We start from the raw sequence: 21,011 nt of genomic DNA, 5'->3' as shown, positions 1-21,011 counted from the left end.
CTTTGGATTGTCAAGTATAGTAACAGTGATACAATAGTGCAGCCTACTTTTTCACTGAATTTTAGGGCTGGAAAGGACATTAGAGGTAAACCAGTTATGTCTTTGTTTCCATTCAGGACTTTTAAAATGCTTTCAGGTTAGAGTAAGAGACTTGGAGTCAGAAAGATCAGGGTTCAAATTCTACCTCAGAGGCTAACTAGCTGTACTGATCTTGGGCAAGGCACTAAACTTCTCAGCCTCAACTGGGTCATCTTTAAAAAGGAGGCAATAATAGTACCTGCTTTTCAAGGTTGTTACAATAACCCTGAGGAAATTGAGGGTAAAAGGTTAAGTGATTTGTCCAGTACCACACAGCTAGTGCTTTGTAAATCTTAAAGAACTATATAAATACTAGCTATTATTATTCCTATAACCCATTTCATTTTTTATTAGAAATATGGCCTATATGTCAGAGTAAGATAATCCAGCAGTTAGGCTATGGAAAAAGTAGAGACACTTCAAGTATGAAAGGCATTGCACATGTCATTCGCTAAAATCAGTTAGACACTGTATTGATCTGAATCCTGCAGTCTTTCAATTCCATTTTCTTTTCTGTTATCATCCACTAATTCCTAATAAGGTTGTTAGGATTTGGATGATTTGTGGGCTTTAGTTTAGTTTAGTGGTCAAAAGAGTATTTTTTATGGATCAGGAACAGAGAGAAGGGATATTCATGACTTGAGAAATGAGGAATCAGATACTTTGTAAAAACAATGAAGCAAAGAAAACCCAAGTATTTATCACCTGTATATGACCAGGGAGGGGGGAGGAGAAGATAGAATTAGGGGGACGTTGAGCTGCTAAGACGCTGAGATGTTCCCTAGTAAGGGAGAATAAAGACATACAGACATATATACACACACATACATATATGTCCTATAATTAAGTGGACTTCATCCCTGTACAGGGAGTAGCCTGGGATTTTTTTCCTAGATGAAACAGCTATTATTATGAATCTATATCAATGAAAGGGAAAGAGAATATGTGCTTTGGATGGGAGGAGAAAGAAGGAAGGAAAGACTGGGCGGGGGTGCATGAGATTAAATCAATCTCTCTGTCTCTGTCTCTGTCTCTCTCTCCCCCCCTCCCTCTCCTGCAGACACCTTGGAAATAGATCATTAAAAGAATTTCCTCTTAGCTACCGTCACTCAGTGACAGCTTCATCACCAATCTGGTACGCAGAGGTTCTAAAGGTTGGCCCTGGGAGTGGAGGTTGGACCTGCCCTCCTTCCCGCAGCCCCCTTGCAAAACTTCAAGTGAACACAGGACGTCGCTCTCCCTCCTGCGCGAGCTCTCCAGGCACCGCCGGGCTCACCCCTGCTCTCTGCCTCGCTCCGCTTTGGGGTGGGCGGGAGGGGGGGAGCAGGAGAAAGACTTGCAGGAGGAGGGGTAGTGGGAGTCAGGAATTGTTTCCTGGGGTAAACGTAACAATGTGGGAAAGCGTTTCCGGAAGGCAGATTGCATCAGGTGTAGAAGTCAAAGCTTCCTCGTCGCGACCAAACCTGCGCTGCTTGCGGAGCATGCCCAGTGTGCCAGGATGGCGCCTCCGTGGATCTCGCCCCGCAGAGCTCCACTTCAGGTTTTAGCGGTGGTCTGGGAGGGAGAAGGCAGCCGCGAGAGAGGAGAGCATCCCCTGGCCACCGAGCATTCCTGAGCCAAAGGTTGAGGGACCTTGGAAACCTCCTCGCCCTACCCGCTCGCCTCACTGAAGAGTTATCTGCTGCCTGGGCTCCTCCAGGTACTTGGTGGCAGAGCCAAGATGAGGACTGGGGACTTTGGCTTCCGAGCCTCGGGTTGTTTGCACTGCAACCGCACTGCGTCCCTGTGCAATTCGAACACTGGAAATTTACTTGGAATAAGACAGGAGCCATTTAGGATCAGGGGAGACAGATCTGAGACTTCTATTTGTTGTTAAAACATTTTGTTAGGGGCAGCATCCCCATCAACAACAGTCTCTGATATAATTCTCTCTGAAGAAAACCCTACTTCTGGGAGCATCCCAGCATGTCTCTTAGAAATAAGTGAATAAAGACATTTCAAAACCGAATGCCTTATTTCTATCCTTTATAGTGGGAAAGAAATAGTAGAATTAAAAATAAAAAAAAGTTTCCAGCAAGCATATGCTCCCCCCCCGGGGGGAGGTGGAAGAAATTAAACATCCAGTTAATTATATATTCAGATGCTTTTTTTGGGGGGGGGTGGATTGAACTCTCCAATGAGGAAGTTTCTTGAATCAATGCAAATCATCAGTTGCTCAGAAATTTATGGTCTTAGAGAGGTGTGGGTATGTGTGTGTGTGTGTGTGTGTGTGTGTGGGAGGTTGGTACTGAGAAGTTTAAGTGGCTTGCCCAGAATCACATAGCCAGTGTGGCTCAGAGCGGGATTTGAACCCAGGGGTTGCTAGATGTGGAGGCAAGTTAGTGGTAGGAAATGAACAATCCTGTCCCAAAAGTTTACTTGCTTTGTGACCCTTCATCTCCCTGGGTCTCGGCTTCTTTATCTGAAAAAATGAGGAAGGTTGGACACAATTACCCCAAAGGTCCTTTCCAACTCTAAATCTAAGATTCTGAGGGATGCAGGCTCTCTATCTTCTATAGTACATGCTTCTTAGATGTTGAATTTGGCTTTCTCTCAGTCTCCACCCTCCCTCTCCATCTAGTAATTCTTTTTCTTCCTTTTAAAACTTTTGATTTCCCCTTCCTTTTTTTTTAATTTTTGTAAAAAAAATTTTTTTTTGCTGGGCAATCGGATTAAGTGACTTGCCCAGCTAGTAAGTGTCCAGTGTCTGAGGTCATATTTGAACTCAGGTCCTCCTAACTCCAGAGCCAGTACTCTATCCATTGCACCACCTAGCAGCCTTTATTTATTTATTTAGCCACTGTCACTTGTCAATGACTCCCTCTACCTACCCCTCCCCCTTCTCCCAACCATAGGGTCATTGGAACCCTTATTTGCAACAGAAAAATTTAAATAAAACAAATCAACACATTGTCCCTGTCTGATAGATAGTCCACTAACTCTTTGCCAAGAGTTGGGAGGCTTGCATTTCCAACAGCCCTCTAGAGTCACAATTGAACAGCAGCTGTGGATAGAGTGCCACGTTGGGAGTCAGGAAGACTCATTTTCCTGAGTGTAAATCCCACCTAAGACACTTACTAGCTGTGTGACCCTGGGCAAGTTACTTAACCCTGTTTGCCTTAATTTCCTCATATGTAAAATGAGCTGGTGAAGGAAATAGCAAACCACTCCAGTATCTCTGCCAAGAAAACCCCATATGGGTTCAAGAAGTCAGACAGGACTGAAAAACAACAAATTGATCATGTTCTGAAGCCTTTCAATGCTTCCCCCCCCCATAATTGTCCACTAGTTCTTACTAAAGATTGTTAGGAACAGGATTGATAGTTGGGCATTAAACTGGTGTTGGCAGCAGAGATGTTCGTAGAAAATGGTACTATTCATGGATCAGGACTTTAAAGGGAAGAGGCAATGTTCGTTTTATTAATTCAACATTTATTAAACTTCTACTATGTGTTTTTTTTGTTTGTTTGTTTTAGTGAGGCATTTGGGGTTAAGTGACTTGCCCAGAGTCACCCAGCTAGAAAGTATTATGTGTCTCAGTCCGAATTTGAACTCAGATCCTCCTGACTTCTAGGGCCCATGCTTTATCCTTTGTGCCACCTAGCTGCCCAAAACTCCTACTATGTGAAACGACTGTAGTAAACCCTGAGAGAAGGTAAAAAGCTAAGTAAGACTTGACTTAAAGGAACTAAAAACCAAGTTTTTCAAGAAGACACATTTTGGAGGACAAAGATAGGGGGTGGGGAAGAAAGGCAAGGTGAATGGGGCATCCAGTTTTGAAATGTCTTTATTCACTTATTTCTAGGAGGTATGCTGGGAAGCTACCATAAGTAAGGTTCTCTTTATAGAGAGAACTGTAACAGATACTGTTGTTGATAGGGATACTGCCCCCTAACAAAATGTCTTAACAAGAGCACTGGAAATCACAGTGGTGTAGTGGGAAAAAAAATGAAAACCAAGCCTGGTGTTAGATTCTGAAGATGTGTTTGAGCTCTAGTTCTGATGCTTACTAGCTATGTGACCCTGGGCAAATCACTTAACTACTGTGAGCCTCAATTTCTTCATCTGTAAAATAGAATATTAATATGTATGTGATTTACCTGCTTGAGTAGTTCTGAGGGAAAGGCTTTGTAAACCCCAAAGTGAAATATAGTAATAATAGCTAGGCAGTTTACTTGCAAAGCACTATACATATGTAATCTCCCTTGATCCTTACAACAACCCAGTGAGATAGGTATTAGGATTATCCCTGAGACAGAGAGGTTAAGTTATTTACCTAAGGTCAAACAGCTGCTAATCGATTGAGCAAACATTTGAACTCAGGTCTTCTGGTTTCTAAGTTCAATACTCTACCCACACTGCCACCTACCTGTCTAAATAAGGTAAAACTGGTAAACGTCTTAGTTACTATTGGTATTTATTAAAAACCTGACTTGTACTGTCACAGTGCCTGGTACATGGTAGTTGCTCAATGATTTTTGAATGTAATTAGTTCTGTAGTCAAGTGGCACCTTGGATAGAATGTTGGGCCTGGAGTCAGCAAGATCAAAGTTCAAATCCCACCTGAGACACTTATTAGCTGACTGACCCTGGGCAAGGCAGCTCCTCAGCTTCATTTTCCTTATCTGTAAAATGGGAATAGTAGCACCTACTTCCTAGAGTTGCTGTGAGGATAAAATAATATTTGTCCATTGTTTATACAAACTTTAAAACCCTATATAAATGCTACCTATATTATTATTATTATTAAGAGCTAATCTTTTAAAATCTTATATATTCCAAAACTGCTACCTTGTATTTCAAAACTGAGAAAACTTAGATGATGAGAAGAATAGGTTGAGTCTGAATGAGAACGTTCATATTTTGTCCTTAGTCTTTTTTTTTTTTTTGGTGAGGCTATTGGGATTAAGTGACTTGCTCAGAGTCACACAGCTAATGAGTGTTATCTGTCTGAGCCTGATTCCAGGGCTGGTGCTCTATCGTTGCGCCACTTAGCTGCCCCAGTCTTTACTCTTCTTATCTTTTTCTTTTCTTGTTTTGTGATTGGCTGCAGAAGGAAAAAAAAAAATGTGTGGTAACTGAACTGTTTTAAGGATTGAGTGGAGACAGTGGAGAAGAAATTAGGAGTGGTCAGATGTACACTCTGGGAACGGTTTCTCTTAGAAAGTACAGGAGAGGAGATTGATGACAATAAAAAAGTAACAAAATTTTTGTTATCCATCCAGCCACCTGGACAGCAAATAGGAAGGGAAATTAAAATCACTTTTTTGGGGGGAGGGCGGGGGTAATTGCAAAGCGGTTGTTTCTGCAGTGTCTTGAGTCTGTGGCCTTCCAATTCTTCTAGCCCGGAGGAAATCCTCCAAGCCAAAATAATCCTCCACCGCAGCTGGGAATGGACGAATGGTGATCTGAGTCCCAGATACTTTTCTCCAGCGCCTTCCCACTCTCCTCCCGGCCCCTCCCTTTTCCGTGCACTCTGCCTCCGCCTTTCTCCAGTTCCATCCCTGCTCTGTCCGGCTCCCTCTATCCTCCCCTTTCCCAGCAACCGCCAAATCCTGGAGAAGTGGAATTTCGGTCCCGAATCTCCCTAAATGTGACTCCGGGAGCGGAACCGGGCATGCTCAGTCGGCAGAGCCCGTTTTGGTCGCAAGTAGGAAGCTTTGGCGCTACACCCCGCAGCTGATCTTGGTGCTTTTCGTTCAGGAGACCGGCTAGAGAGTAGCCAACGGGGTGCAGAAGCAAAAGGCTGCAGCCGCATGCCGAGCTGGGTAAGCCCCACTTTCTTCTTCTCTTCCTTTCTCTGCTTTTCTAGTCCCCCAGGGTCCTCCCTCCTTTTTCCTGAGTAGGGGGTTGAGGAAGGAGTGAGTGCTTGGAGGGGAAAGAGACCCAGGAAAACTGCCTGTACGTATGCGCTCACGCCCGGAGGGGCTGGTGGCTACTCCTCCGCTCTGGCATTGCTGCCACGGGAAACCACAGCCGCAGTCACAGCTGCAGCAGCTGCCGCCGCATCTGCAGCGGGGCTGCCTACCCGGGCTACGGAGTTGGGGAGCTGTACGTGCCGGGTGCCGCTCACCCCTTTGCCGTTGCCGCCGGCGCCACTGCAGAGCCTGAAGGCTCGGTGTGGGCACACATACACATAGACACATATTGCTCCAGGATTGAGATCCATCGGGTTTCCTGGCTGCCTCCCCACCCGTTTTCCTCTGTCCCCCCTGGCAGCCTGGGCTTTGCGGAGAGATGGGGCCGGGGGGGGGGAGGGTTGGGCAGAGAGGGGAGAGAAGGCTCTGGGAGGTGGGGGCTGGGGAATGGAAAAGTGATGGTGAGCGAGAGACTGAAAGAGCGCAGCCCTACCCCCCCCGCCCCATTCCCCCTCCAGCCCCGGCCTCTGCTGTGCGCCTGGATGCCACCCCTCTCCATGCGCACGGCAGCGCTGTCCTTGCTGAGAGTTGGGTTGCGGGGCTGGGTTCGTGTGTGTTTGAAGGAAACGAATGCACCCGGTACCTATAGCCCTGACCCTGAGCAATCCGAAATGCTGAGGGGGAAAGTTCATTTCCCCCCCCGGAGGCATTTAAAACTAGAAAATGGCCGTGTGAAAGGGATCAGATCAGGAGAAGCCGCAACCTGGGCTGGAATTACCTTTTGATCCCAGCGGGGGAAGATGGGGGTGGAGGTATAAGTCTAGATACGACATTTGGGTGATCAAATCTATCTGGTGATAGCCGCGGAAGGGAGATAATGTCTGTCCGGGTGGAGGGCCCGCCCCTGACAATACGAGGTAGCCTTGATGTCCATGGAAAGCGGGAAAGAGCTTGGACTTCAATCTTATTTCAAGAATTTTGATGGGGGTGGGGAATTATCGTTTAAAGTTGTGGCAGTTTAACAGTCAAGTGATAAGTCACATTGGAGCCGGGGATGCTACAAATATTTTTGGCTTGTTGGTAGCGTTGGTAAAAATATAAAAAATGAAGAGAGAGAGAGAGAGAGAGAGAGAGAGAGAGAGAGAGAGAGAGAGAGTGTGTGTGTGTGTGTGTGTGTGTGTGTGTGTGTGTGTGTGTGGTGGGTGCTATAGATGAGGGAGTTTTGAGAAGGGAGTAATGGATTGGGCACCAGAGAGAATTTGCTTGAGAGAAAGATCCTAGCTGTGATGATACATTTCTTGGAGATGCATTAGGTCAGCTACCCGAAGCATTACCCCAGAATGATGCCAGAAGTGTCACTTCCCAGAAATGGGGCAACTGTTCATGCCAGCTGGCATTGGTTTCGAGCCACTTCCTTTTTCATATGGACTGATTTTAAAATCGACAGTGGCTGCTGCTGGATTTGGGATCTGTGTGGTTCTTTATTTTTCTTGATTATTGGTAATCTTACTTTATATGCTTCCCCAAAAGGCCTAGCATACAGGCTCCCTGAGTCCGGCAAGATATATAGTATGGCCAGCCTTTCAGCAGTGGAACGAATGTTTGAAAGCTTGACTCTGAAGCCCTTCATGAATTGGGCTTTTCCATACTGCTGGGTTTTAGCCTGTGATTCCAAAGCAGTGTTTATCAATTGATCAACCCATGAGTGATTAGGAGACATAGAAAAGGGATAGTTTTTCTTTCAGGTGAAACTTGTCAAAAAACACAAGGAGAGGTTGGAGAAATCAGGTGTGGGGAAACTCTGAGGAAACACAGGTGGCAGTAGAATACACAGGTCTATGAGCATTCAGCAAGAACTTCATAGAGAGTCAGGAGACTTGACTTCTCTTCCATTATCATTCTCACTGTTTTTACTCACTTGCTATGTGACCCTGAGAAACTCACTTAATCTCTTCATAAACTGAGGATGATAGTACTGAAAAGACATACCTCAAAATGGTATTTGTTTTCAGTTTTTGAGAAAGGTCTTAAAGTGGAGTCTTTTATCCAAAGGAAACTATCACTTTCAGGATATTTGTTTATACTTTAACAGATAATTCTCATTGCATCCCTCAGTTCTCTTGATTTCTCAGAAGCAAGTATGCAATCGTTGCTAGCTGGATAGGTGGTACAATGATGCTGGACTTGGAAGGAAGACCTGATTTCAAATTCAGTCCCAGATTATTTCCTAGCTGTGTGACCGTAGACAAATCACTTAAACTCCCTTGGGTCTCTGTTCCTTCATCTGAAATAAGAAGGAATTGAATTTGATGGTCTCTAAAGCCCTTTTCAATCTCCACAGGGTCCCTATTGGATTTTTGGATTTCAAGCTATTAGGAAAGTAACGGTCTGTAGTGATGATCTAGTGTCTAAGCCACCCCTCCCCCCACCCCAGCCTAAGCCCCCACCCATTTTTTTTCAGAGGCTCCAATGTGAACTGATTTACATGAAATAATATCGTTAACAGATGGTAGACACAGGATTCAAATTGGGGTCCTCGGACTCCTGGTCCTGTGTCTGTTCTACTATACCAGGTTACAAGGGCAAAACCAAGCTACTGCTTTGAGTTAAAATTAAACTAAAGTAATTCCAACTGTGACCCTATAAATTGTCTAAGAAAGGCATACTTTCCATGCAGAACCCTTCAAGATAAACTATATAGATAATATATAGCAAAGCATAGTAATGCCTTTTATTCATGCCTCCTTATGTTGATGGAGTTCTTCCCCAACCATATATAAGTGTATACATACATACATACATACCTACAAATTTAACATTTAAATCCTTTTCTTGCCTTGACAGCAAATAATTCTGAAAGCCTAGCTACTTTATGGTAGTGTTACATTGATTACATTGATTGTGGATTATGCAAAAAGATTGGATTTTTAAAAATGTGAACCCCTTTAAATTGTTCTTCTGTAAGGACAGTGTACATTTGCTATAACATTGTTTTCCAGGAGCTTAAGAAAAACTAAAAGAAAATATTCTCCCAGGGTCTGTTACACAAGAAGATATGCAATATGGCTATAAAGTAATAAGTACTTAAAAACCAACCAACCAACCAAACATTCCACAGCCTACTCATTAAGATAGATGTTGTAATTCAAAGCAGTCACGTTGGGAGGCTAAATGCTTATTCCATTGCTCAGAACAATTTTTGGAGCTCATTTGGAATTGTGTACAATTTCACAAGAAATGAGAAAAATCAGTTTCATTAATTTCTCTCTCTTAAAAAAATCCCCCAAATTGCTATTATCTAGCTTAACCATTTTTGGCTCTTATTTATAAAGACTTACTTTTAGAAGCCTTTTGGCTGTCCCCCCCTCCCCCAAATGACCTACCCTCAAAGGACAAGGATTTGCTATTACTGAGGATGTTCAGAAAAATGTGCCTTGGGTCCCAACAGCAATTCTCAAAGAAGAATTAGATCCACAAGTGTTCTGAGCAATGGTAGTATCATTGGGATGATGGTAAAGATGATGCTTTAACAAGGGTTAGCCTTTATTCAGAGATGTGTGTGTGTGTGTGTGTGTGTGTGTGTGTGTGTTTAAATCAGTTATTCTGTTATTGTTACATCAAGGATATATGAAAATATTCTAAACAGATTTTACAGTCATTCGACAAGTTTTTTTTTTCCCTCTCCTTTTAAAACAATTTGGTTTGATTTCCTTTGTTTAGGATTAAATTTGGAACATCAGGTTTTCAAAAGAATTTGAATACTTTGAGGGGAAAAGGCTACGTTTCAGAAAAGGAAACTACTTTGTTTTCAATTGCTCAGCAACACTGTTGTACTACAGACAAGGAAGAGTATTTAAAGTAAATTCAAATGATTCCTTCAAATATTGCTGTTACTGTTAGATTGTAAGATTTTTAAGGGTAAGAGGAAAGTCATTTTAATCTTCCTATTACTCCTGTGCCCAGGACAGTGCTTTGTACGGAGTGGGTGATAATGAATGTTGGTTGGATTGAATTGAATTTTGGGTGTTGTGCATTTTGGTGAATGTTGGTAGAGACTTCATTTGAAATCTGAGGACCTGGATTCAGATGAGGCTTCTGTGGTTTACTTATTCTTTGTAGGCCTAATTTGCCTTGCCTAAAAACCTGAGGAGCTAATCTCTAAATCAGCTCTAAATCTGTGATCTTTCTAGAAGCGAGTGACTAGGAAGCAAAATTAAGAGCTCAAATATTGTAGATTAAAGACACTTTTAGAACAAATGAAGAAATATTCCAAACACATTGGAGTGAAATGCTCTTTGATTCAAAGATTTAGAACTGCAAGGGACCTTAGAGATCATCTAGTCCAAGCCACCTAATTTAAAGATGAGGAAACAGAGGCCCAAAGAGGTTAAATAATTGATGTGGGGTCACACAGCTTATATATGACAGAGCCAAAATTCAAATATAAATTCTCTGATTGCTCTTTTCCATTGCACCTCGTCCCTGACCTAGTCTGTCTTGGCAGATACCCTTCTGTTGGCTAATAAGTTACACACATATATACATACATACATAAATTTATTTTAGCCAAATGACATTTACAAAATTAATTTTTAGTGTGTTGAGATGGTCAGATTTGGGTTATATTTCATTGGGAAAATGAATATTTTCCTTGGATTTTTCTGGAGATCACAGCAAAAGAGTCAGTTTCCTGCTATTGGAGATGTTGCTAATATAGGAAAAGGAAATTTTTCTACTGAGAATGCAGAGGAGTTTGTATGTAGGTTGTTTTAGGACATGGGAAACTTTAAAAGGCTCTGTTTCTTCCTTTTTTCCTCCTCCTTTCTCCACCATGTCTGGAAATGCAGTTATTAGCTTCTGAAATGCAATTATTAGTATTGTTTCACATGAATTTATACCCCATTGCGAGTAGGGCTTCTCCCCAAAGGACTGCATTTGATTGTGTTCAGCTGCTGCATGATAGGAGTGCTGGCTATGGGAATTTGCCTACTCATCATTGGCAGAAGAGGAATGCCCTTTTTTTTTTTTTGAGGGGAGCAGGAAAACTATGATGATGGGGCAGAGTAAGGGGAAATGATCCTGTTTAATATTTTTAGAGTACTTTGCTTTTAAGAAGTGCATTCTCTTCAATGAGTCCTTCAATGAGTCAAGCTAATGGCAAGAGTTCTTGTTCCTACCTAAAATATACAGACAGTAGGTAAAGTAGTATTTTGGTCTTCTGATGGGACCTAGAACTTAGCAAACCTGGTTCCTGCAAGGAAAAGTCTTCATGGATATGAAAATGTGCTGGGAAATAATAAGAGAGTAAAATCTTGGAGAGAGAAATTCGCTGCCAAAAAAAAAGAGCTGACAAGAGAACTAGGAGCACTGGGGTCAGCCGGGACTGTGTCTTTTTCTGGTGGCTAGCTCTATGTAGAGCTTCATTTTGCACCTCCAATTTGACACACCCCCAAACTTGCTGCTTATCCCTGTTTCTGTTGAAGGTATCACCATCCTTCCTGTCACCCAGGTTTACAACTTAAGTCTTCTTTCATTTTTCTTTCCCTTTCTCTCCCTGCATCTAGCAGATTGGAATAAATGCTTGTTGAACCCAATCAGCATACAAATCCAGCTGGTTCCATCACCACGATTGGTTTCTTACTTCCATCTCTCTTCTCTAATTACTCTATTATTACCCTACTTCAACTAAAGAACCCTAATACAGAAGCACTGGGCTAGGGACTGATTGGAGAATTTGGGATAAAAAGACAAATAACAAAATAGTTCCTGCCCTCAAAGTGCTTACTTTCTGAGAGGTGGCAAGTGAGGAACCAGCTTTTGTGCAAGTAAATAAATACAAAGTATATGCAAAATATATGACTGGAGCAATGGTTAAAATGCTGGGTCTGTGGATCAGGAAGACCTGAGTTCAAATCCTACCTCAGAAACTTCTTTAGCTGTTTGACCCTGGGCAAGTTATTTAACCACTCTGGGCCTCAAATTCCATGTCTATAAAATGAGGAGGTTGGACTCAATGACTTTTAGAGTCCCCTCTGGCTCTGAATCTATAATTCTTATATGAGGTAGTTTCCAAAGGAAGAGAAGACTAATAAGTAAGGGCATCATGAAGTGCCTTGGGTAGGAGATGGTGTCTCAGCTGTGCTTGGAAGGAAGGTGATTTTTTGTGACGTTGAACCAAGGAGAGAATGCATCTAAAGCCTATGGTACTATGGGTGCAAAAGCCCAAAGGCTGGAGATGAAATGTCTTGTATCAGGAAGCTGCAAGTGATCCAGTTTAACTGGAACAGAATATGGAAAAGGGAAGAAAAAGAACTAATACTGGAAAGGTCTGTTGGGAACCAGATTGGGAAGGACTGCTTGCAAACATGCCCAGGTCTCCTCTATCCTAGGAAACAATAACAAAACCAAAAAACCTTGCCTTGACCCGTCTATGTGTGTTAGCTATCATCCTTTATCTCTTTCCTTTTATGGTCAAAATTTTCCACTTTCTTTTTAACTCTTTGCTTTCCTGTGTCCAACTTCATCATTCAGCTGAAAATTCTCTCTAAAGTTACAGATGTTCTCTTAATTGCCAAATTGGATGACCTTTTCTCAGTCATCATTTTTAACTTCTCTACAGTCTGAGACCTTATTGATCATCCTCTTGACCTTGATAACTCATTGTGACACTGCTGTCTCCTGGCTCTCTTACCTGTCTGACTGCTCCTTCTCTGTCTCCTTTGCCTGATTTTTGTCTGGGTCATGCTTAGTAATGGTGAGTGTTTCCCTAAGTCTCTGTCCTGGGCTTTCCTCTCTTTTATCTCCTCTTTTCTGTTATTTCCCTTGGTGATCTCATCAGCTTTCAGGGATTCAAATATCATTTCTATGCCAATGGAATTTCTTAGATCTACTTACCTAGACTTAACCTTTCTCCCAACTTCCTTAGCTGTTTGACCTTGGGCAAGTCATTTAACCACTGGGCCTCAGGGCCTGAGTGCCAGACTGAGAAATTTGTCTTTTTGAGTGAGGGTGCAGGGAAGACTTGGTCAGATCTGTTGTAGGAAAAGCTAGACTCTTGATATTTTAGGTTAGAGATTGGAAGGAAATGGCAGCCCTAGAACATTGAGCAGTTCACAAAAGCAGCAAAAAAAAAAAATTATTTAGCCATAGTAGGGAAAGGACATTCATCAATCATTTTACAATATGGACCCAGAGTTGATTTAGTGTAGATTCATTTTCCAGGCTTGGTCATGCTGCTGGCCCTTGCCATACAAATCCAAAGCCTCAGGTCCCATTATCATGAGCTCCCACTGGCTTTTTAATACTCTGGTAACTGAGGTGCCAAGGCCTTGAGCCTTCCTCCCCTGAGCCAGTCAACACCCAAGGACACTTTCAGTGCCTTTTAAGGAAAAAGAGCTAGCCCCGAACATGTGTGGCAGGACATGTACCTTTTAGGTACATTTTACCACATCTTTGTTTCAAGAAACTTGTTGTTTGTCCTTTGTTCTCAGAGAGAACCATGACATCAGGGAGGTGATGCCTTGACATGCAAGTGAATTGGATTTAAGTGAGGCAGGGCTGTGCAAAGTCACCAGCCTCATTTTCTCCTTCGGAGCCATCTGGGTCCAGTGGCAAGATATAGATCAGGACGACTGGAAATGGTTCAGGATGCAGCGGGGAAGATCTTTCACAGGTCTCAGTTTGACTGAGGCATTGACCATTCAATGATTAAGGCTAGGTAAGAAATGATGCAGAGAATGGCCTCTTAGTCCCCCCAAAAAAATATCTGGGAGGGGAAGACCCTCAGGATTTCTGGCCAAAACAGAAACAATTGCTATTTATATTCACTCTGAGCCAATCAGGGCCCCAACAATGACCAAGTGGGCTTGGCCTGGGACCTCTTATTGGCCAGTCAATGAGAGCCAGAGTCATTTGGGTTTGAGGCATGGTCCTTAAGAAAAAAAAAGGTTTCAGTGATCAAAATTTACATTCCTTTAGGCAGAGCTTCTGCAGGTAAAACTATGATACCCTATGTGGACCGAGGGAATGGAAAGAAAAAGGAAAGAAGGAAGGAAGGAAGAGCTGTGTTGCCCAACTGGCCAGTTCCAGTTGGGTCCCCAGTGGGGCAGCTCCTATTTTCTACTCACAGAGACTGTTGTTTGAACCTGGCCACTGTGTGGAGAATAGATCAGAGAATGCAGGCCCTCATCTTTTATCTGGATTATTTTTAATAGTTTCCTATCTACCTTTCCATCTCTAATCTTTCCCTTCTTCAATTCATCCATCACACATCTGTTCAGCTAATCTCTCTTTGGTCTGACCAGGGCTGACTAGCTTATTGAAAAACTGAACCAAGTCACTGTTGGCTTAGGCCAAAATAAAAGTCCCTTAATTCTGGCATTTAAAAACCTCCACGGTTGGGCTGTAGTCCCCCTTTCTGTTCATTTCTCACTCCTCCTAACACCGAATCCAAAGCTGGATTTCTAGCCATTCTTCAGCCTTCCTCCTTCTTCCTTGCATCCTCCCACATTCTGGAAGTACCCTCCCACTGGAATTCCACTCATTGAAATCTCAGGCTCCTTTTCACCTTTGTACAGCCTGACTTATTTGTATATAGTTTGTCCTATCCCTATATTTATAGATGGTAAGCTCCTGGAGGGAAGAGATTATGTCATTTTTCATCTTTGAATTCTCAGAGCCTAGCACATAGTACAGCTAGGTAGAGCAGTGGGTAGTGCTTTGGGCCTGAAGGCAGGAAGACCGAGTTCAAATGCAGCCTTGGACATTTACCAACTGTGTGAACGTGGGCAAATCACTGAACCTCTGTTAGCCTTAGTTTCCTGATCTGTAAAATGAGGATGATAGATTGATTGATGTCAGATAATAATTGTAAAGTGCTTAGCACAGTGTCTGTAGCACACAGTACTATGTAAATGTTAGCTGCTTCTTTCTCCTCCTCCTCTTCCTCTCCTTCCTTTTCCTCCTCCTCATTTTGTATTTAATATATGTATTGAATTGAATTGTTTTGTAGAATTCTGCATTCTTTAGCATACCAGACAGGAATTCAGGCTTTATACTACCAATGATTTTTCCCTGAGGAATGCTAAGATTGAGGTGATTCATTTATTCAAGAGGCCTTTATCAATTGCCTGGTTATGTTCCCAGTACAGTGCTTTATCTAGAGACCAAGACAAGAATGAAATATTTCCTACCCTCAAGGACCTGACATTCTGTTGGGAGGAAACAACTATACAGTTAAGTAAATAAAAACATACATAAAAGTAATTTTGGGGTGGAGATGAAAGAAAATCAGAATAGACCTCCTGTGATTGGTGGCATTTGAGCTGAGCCTTTAGAAACCGTAGAAATTCTAAGAGGCCGAGGTGAAGAGAGGTTACAGTTTTGGTTCTGTGCAAAGATGTGGAGGTGAGATAAGGAACATTGTGTATAGGAAGTAAGCCAGGGATTATCCGTTCAAATGAAGGCAAAGATTTGGGGACAGAGCCGATGAGGAGTCTTGCATTGTGGGACTAGTGGAGTGAGAGTAGAGAGGAATAGCAGAAGACCAGTGGTAAGGGTCTCAGAATCATGGGCTTGGGCTTCCCTGTCATGGTACAGATCCATTCCAATGGTCAGAAGTCTCTTTAGTGTCCTTGACTGCAAACTGGCGCTTGGGAGGCGGCTGGCTGGACTATTGACCACTTCAAAGGTATTGACAAATTGGAAGATCATCGGAACAGACTCATCATTTTAAGAGCTGAATAGGGATGTTTGGGAGTGAAGGTAGAATTTCCTGAAATTAATTTTCTAAGTGCTTTGGGAACAAGAGAGTACATGTGCCTAGAGTAGGATGAGCTGGCTGGCCTAGGAGAACTCGGAAGGTCTTCAATATTAAGAATGGGAAGCGATTGAAATGTGAGTGAGGGTTTCACTAGAGTCAAGGTCCACAGAGGGATAGATCCTGGCACTTGTTTCACTGGAAGCAGGCGGTCATTAGCTATTTTGTCTTGCTCGAAACATCCCTGAGACAAGAATTTTGGGTTTGTGATTCTAGGAATCGCTCAGGAAGCCAAAGTCCGAGAACTGAGAATTGTGTACTCTATAGTGCTATAAACATGTTATTATGTAAAAAATCACACCCAGGGCAAGCCTTTGAATGACCAGGGATGGTCACCTAAGGCCATGTCACAGATCTGTGGTTGTTTGTTTTCATTATATCTTTTGTTTTTAAGGTCAGAGTAGCAAAAGAAAAAAAAGAATTAGTATTAGACTTAAAAAACTAGTGACACATGACATGTTAATGGTGTAGGAGCATTGTTTATTGACCGAGGCCGTGCAAAGCGTGCTTTTTTGGAGTCTAAAAAGGCCTAGATTCAAATATAGGTTCTGCTGTTTATTTTCTGCATGCCCACAGGAAAATCAGGTCGCTTCTTGGGCTCTTTTGTAAAATCACAGGGTGGACTTAGATGATCAGATGTTTTTTTAAGAATTGGCTAAATCTTTTCACATTGTCCATAAGAGGCCACCCAAATGGAGTCCACCCTGAGAGTTTTAGGAGAAGGATCACGATGGGACTCTCTGAAACAGAAACTAACAAATCAACAATGACATTAACCATCTGAGGAAATATTCCTAACCTCCCCTTATCTGGGTGCAGTGGATAGAGTGGACTCATCTTCACAAGTTCAAATCTGGCCTCAGACATTTACTAGCTGTGTTACCCTGGCCAAATCACTTATTTGCCTCAGTTCCTCATGTGTAAAATGAGTTGGTGAAGGAAACAGCAAACCCCTCCAGTATCTTTGCCAAGAAAACCCCAAATGGGGTCATAAAAGAGTTGAAGGAGACTGAACCACAACAATGCATTACCTGGGATTTATGAGTTTCAGAGACTACAGTGGCATCCAAATCTCATAGACTTTGAGTGTTTCCCTTAAATCTCATCAAAAAGAAAATGACCTGATGTTGAACTGCTTTTTAAAAATTTATTTTTCATTCTTTGTTACAAGGGAAGGCTCACTGGGTTGTGGAAGGGGATGGACTTGCTGTTTTCTGTGACCTTGGGCAAATCAGTTACCTTCTCTAGGCCTTAATTTCCTCATCTATAAATTTGAAGGCTTGAACCAGATCAGGAGTTCTTAACCTTGGATCCATGGAAGAGTTTGGGGGTAAATTTTAGGGGGTCTGTTAACTTGATTAGGAAAAAAAATACATCTTCATTTTCACTAACCTAATTGAAATTCAACCTTTCTTTTGATTATTAATTTAAAAACAAACAAAAAATTATTCTGATGAGTCCATATGCTTCCCCAGACTGCCAAAGCAGTCCATTTTACTTGGACTAGAATAATTTCAAAGGTCCTTTCTAATTATGATCCTATGAAATTAATAACTCCCAAGCCCCTTTATGTACCCATTATGTTTTGATCAACTTTAGTCTAAATCATAGAAGTTTACTTTTTACTTCTAGGTTTTGCACATTCATGTTCTACTCTCATTAATGATAACCTGAAAAGAAATTCAAAGACTTGTGAAAAAACCCTAGGCAGGAGTTCTCAGCTGTTCCCTGGGAGCTTGGGAGGAGAAGGGATCTAGTTGTGGGAAGGCTGGGGGAACGAGCCTCAGGAAAGGCAGAGGAGACACTTCAGGAAAGCACCTGGGCTTCTGCCTACCCAGTGTATGGAGCCCAGGACATGTCCTAGTCAGGCTTGCCCATATCTCTCTTTGTGCCTTTATAGATAATTCTTTTAGATCCATTTGCAGAACATTATTGACATTAATTTCAATTTTTACCCAAGGTTGGGAATTGATATCATATGGCAAGATGCTACCTTTCTTTTCTTTTAAAGGCTGAAAAATTGGTCCTGTCCCACTTTTTTTGGACTGGCTCCTGGGTCCAAAAAAAATTTGTTTAGCTTTGCTCTAATTAATCATACTCTAGGGTCATAGGATATAGTGCAGGAAGAGACTTCATTATTTTTTTTTTAGCTCTATAGAATAATTTTTGGTAGTTTGGTATGGCATGAAATAAATTAATTTAGGTAGAATTGTTATTTTTATTATATTGGCTCTGCCTACCCTTGTGCAATTAATTGATATTTTCCTAGTTGTTTAGATCTGATTTTATTTGTGTGAAAAGTGTTTTGTACTTGTGTTCATATAATCAGGAAGGGACTTTGAAGAGAAGCAATAGACTGCTGGGCCTTGAAGGAGGACCTTGGTTCAAATCCTGTCTCTGACATTTACTAGCTGTGTGACCATGGACAAGTCACTTAACTCTTCTGAGCATCAGCTTCCTCATCTGTAAAGTAGGGGGTTTGGATTAATGACCTCAAAGGTTCTTTTCAGTTTTAAGTCTGTGACCTTATAATCTTGTGAAGATCATCTGGTCTAGCTGCCTGGTTTTACAGAGGAGTCAGCTGAGGCCTAAAGAGGTATCCATCATGCAGTTATGTTGTAATTGTCTTTCTGGGTTTTAGAAAACTGAGTCACTAAACTTGACATAAGACAAACATATGGGTTTGACTCATTTTAGGTAAAAGAAGTTTGGGTCTTGAATTAATCTAGCTCTTCCACCTGAATTTTCTATATCACTTTGTACTTAGCTGTGAATGGTGCTTGTGTATAGGGAGACAGTATCATGCAATGGAAATAGTATTGGAGTTGAAGTCAGAAAACCTGTGTTCAAATCCTTGTTCTTTCATTTTCTGACTCTGTTACCTTAGAAAGTCACATCATCTAGGCCTCAGTTTCCTCAACTGTAAAATGAGAGTATCCTCTAAAGACAGTTCTAGCTCTAAATAGGTGATCCAATAATCAGAACTCAGTCGAAACAGGAGGAAACCTGTTCAATCAGTTAATGACTCCTTCGAGAAACCTTTCTTGACTGAACTCTTGAATGCAGATTGAAGCATCCTTTTTTTCCTTTCTTTCTTTTAGTGTGTTTTCTTTTGCAACATTGCTAACATGGAAATGTTTTGCATGATATCATATGTATCACTGATATATTGCTAGCCTCCTCAGTGGGTAGGGGAGAAGAGAAGGAGAGAGAGAGAATTTGGAACTCTAAATTTTAAAAAATGAATGTTAAAAATTTTTAACATGTAATTGGGAAATATTTAATGAAATAAAATATATTTACAAAAAAAATAAGCTTTTCTTGATTCCTGTAGTTTCTGGTTTCCCTTAGGCCCAGTCATTGGGTATTTATTTGTTTATTTTAATATATCTCATATTTACTTATTTATGAATATTTAGATGTTCCTCCCCTTTGGAATATAAGCTCCTTCAGGGTGGGAACTATCTCATTTTAAAATTTGTAACCCCCATATCTAATGCAAAGTTGGGTACATAGTAATAATAATAACAATAATAGTTAGCATTTATATAGTGCTTTAATATTTACAAAGCACTTTGCATATATTTTCTCATTTGATTTTCACAACAATTCTATGAAGTAGGTGCTATTATTATCCCCATTATTCAGATAGAGAAACTGAAGCTGAGAGTGACTTGCCTAAGATTATATTCTGTAGTGTCTGAGATGGGATTTGAACTTGTGACTTTCTGCAAGTCCATCGCCCTTTCCACTGTGCCACATAGCTGCCTAATGTAGAAGGTGCTTACTAAGTGCATGCCAATGATGATAACCTGCAGTAAGACTATTGGAGACTAGCTGTTAGGGATTCAGCATGGCAGGGATGGAAAGAGTGCTACTTCTGGAGTCAGAAGACTCGGGTTTGAATCCTGATTTTACTGTTTATTACCTGTGTGACCTTGGCTAAATAATTTAACCTCACTGGCTAACTAATTTAACCTCACTGGTTAAATTGATAGATGCAAAGGATCACTTCCAGTACTAATATATGATGAAAGGAAGAACCATTGCACCTGAAATTTGACATTGAGTTTGTGATAATGGCATCTGAGAGTTGGAAATGACTTCAGCAAGTGATCTGATCGTCCTCACTCTAACAAACTTGACAAGTAGTCAGTCGCCCGCCCCTGATTGAAGATTTTTCGATGTTTTCCATCCTTAGGGCAGCCCCTCATGCTTTTGGAGGCTCTGATTGCTGGGATATTTTTCCTTACATCAAGGTTGAATGTGCTTCTTTGCATCTTCCAGCCAATGTTTCTGCCTTTTTTGGGATGCTCTTTGTGTGTTAGACCAGTATTTGTGATACAAAGAACCCTGAAACACCCCCATTTGTCCTTTTTAAACGAACCTTATATTGTGTTTTAGTAAGCATTAAAATAATCGTTTGACTTCAAGGGGTCTGCCAAAGTTTAGTTTAAGGTGAGGGGTTTGAGAAACACTCTAAGGATTTGCTATTAATAGGACTGTTTTCTAGTTTGATTAAATGCCTTGCTGCAAGGGATCCTATTTGCTTAAATCAGGAGGAAGAAAGTTTTAAATCTGTGGTTTATTTGATGTCTGTTTAGGTTTAAAGTTAAGACTTACACAGTATAGGTAAAATAAACCAAACTACAAAAACAGGCAGTGCAGTCTTTAGAAATGGTTTAAAAAAAATAAACTTCACCCAGTTCTTAAGTTTGAATTGCTCATTGTTATTACTGCCACCCTTGGAATCTTACTTTAAGCATGGTGACAATTACTGAGAATGGTGTGCCTCAGTTTTCTCATCTCTAAAATGGGGATAAAATAATTGTATAGACTTCGGTAAACCAGCACAGTATGTTACACATCATGGGCAGTGAACAAATGTTTGTTGAATTAAATTTAATTAACCTGCAAATTACTGTATAAATGAGGTAATAATATTGTAAAGTAACAAAAAACAAACACTTCTTTAGATATAAGGAAAATCATTAAAGTAGGTTAAAATTGGCACATAGCTGTGTACAGATTGCTGATTAAGCAAAATAAATAATAAACATATTGTGCCAACATGGTCTTGTTTATAAATCTGGTAAACCACCTGTATCTTTAAGCAATCAATTTAAAGACCATTTTGGTTTGAAGGTAATTGTATCCAAATTATCCAGTGACATCAATCTATGTTTTGAACCAACATCCTACCCAATTATAGTCTTTAA

The 21,011-nt window shown here is 41.3% G+C and overlaps 1 protein-coding gene across 6 annotated transcripts in view; it reads left to right on the top strand.

Annotated features, from left to right (window-relative positions):
- The first annotated feature begins 5,630 nt into the window (after nucleotides 1-5,630).
- Nucleotides 5,631-21,011, top strand: part of APBB2 (amyloid beta precursor protein binding family B member 2) — a 408,666-nt gene continuing 393,285 nt past the window's right edge. For all 6 annotated transcript variants that reach the window (XM_027836187.1, XM_027836190.1, XM_027836193.1 and 3 more), the window contains exon 1: nucleotides 5,631-5,885. The gene's annotated coding sequence lies outside the window, so the exon portion shown is untranslated. The remainder of the gene's footprint in view (nucleotides 5,886-21,011) is intronic.

Source organism: Vombatus ursinus, unplaced genomic scaffold (assembly GCF_900497805.2).
Source record: "Vombatus ursinus unplaced genomic scaffold, bare-nosed wombat genome assembly UNPS02014818.1, whole genome shotgun sequence".
Classification (NCBI taxonomy): Eukaryota; Metazoa; Chordata; class Mammalia; order Diprotodontia; family Vombatidae; genus Vombatus; species Vombatus ursinus.
The sequence above is the reverse complement of the archived record's forward strand: the minus strand, read 5'-3'. Positions and strand labels throughout refer to the sequence as shown.